This window comes from Psammomys obesus, unplaced genomic scaffold (assembly GCF_907164565.1).
Source record: "Psammomys obesus unplaced genomic scaffold, mPsaObe1.curated_primary_1811, whole genome shotgun sequence".
In the NCBI taxonomy this organism is placed as follows: Eukaryota; Metazoa; Chordata; class Mammalia; order Rodentia; family Muridae; genus Psammomys; species Psammomys obesus.
In genome coordinates, this window is record NW_026592510.1 from 4940110 (window position 1) to 4941292 (window position 1183).

Consider the following 1183-nt stretch of genomic DNA (forward strand, 5'->3'; position numbering starts at 1 on the left):
CACACACACACACACACACACACACACACACACACACACACACACACGTGCACATGTATGCAAATGCCCAGAAGAAAAGAAGGAAGGAAGGGAGAGAGGAAGAAAAAAGAATAAAAAAAAGAAGCAAAAAGAAGGAAGGAAGTCAGAAAGAAAGAGAGATTGAATCACAAGAAAAAGTAACTGATTCATTTCAGAAAAGAAAAATGAGTGTGTAGTCGAATCTGTAGGATTGTGGTGATATCTAAGATAAAGCCTTTCATAAATAAACTGCAATGATCTAAGATGACGAAACTCACAAGAGGAATCATGGTTGAGTCTGTTACCGTGCTTTACTGTGCAATGATGCTTTCATCAGTCCATTAGTTGGAAGTCTTGCCTGATAAAATCACCAGCTAATATCTCTTGGCTTGCCAGAATTTTATGAGGGGCCTAGGCTGGAGTGTGTTTTTTTCTATCAAAGCACACAATCTAAGAAAAGTATTTCTTTTATAACTTAAAACTCCCAAAGGGCTGTGCTGCTTCTGTTAACGTGATACCACATCTATGTATGATCAGCAGTTCATGAAATGCTCTATAGCAGCCATGGACATTAGCCGTTACATGTAACCTTCTCAACTCTATGGCTGCTTTGTTCTGAGGAAATGAAAATAATCCTGATCTTCTTAAGTTGTATACCATGAATTAGACATTATCATTTGTGTATTACTTTGTAAGATAGTATATATATATATATATCAGCTATATATTCAGTGGTACATAACAGAAAAAATAGACATGTTTAAACAACATGAGGTCATTTAATGATGTGCTATAAACAAATGATCTATTTCCTAGAGTGATAAATTGGAGACATAGTATACCTCTCAGTGGTAGAGATTTGTCTAACATATTCAAAGCCCTAGGTCCAATCCCGAGCACAAAATAAAATTGTGAAAAATATTCCTAGATTGAAACCTATACTGGCCAGTATTTTTATCACTATGACAAATACCTGAAAGATCAACTTAAAAGGAAGAAAGCTTGACTCTGCCTGGTGGTTCCTAAGGTGTCAGTCCAGGGTCTTCCACTGCTTTAGGCTTGTAGTAAGTAGAACATCATAGCATATGTTCTCTCTTATGTGCCAATTCTAGCTACTAGTGTGTGTGTGTGTGTGTGTGTGTGTGTGTGTGTGTGTGTGTGTGTG

The 1183-nt window shown here is 36.9% G+C and overlaps 1 protein-coding gene across 2 annotated transcripts in view; it reads left to right on the forward strand.

Moving 5' to 3' along the window:
• Positions 1 to 1183, forward strand: part of Rnls (renalase, FAD dependent amine oxidase) — a 230252-nt gene that overhangs the window by 171883 nt on the left and 57186 nt on the right. The window lies entirely within an intron of this gene.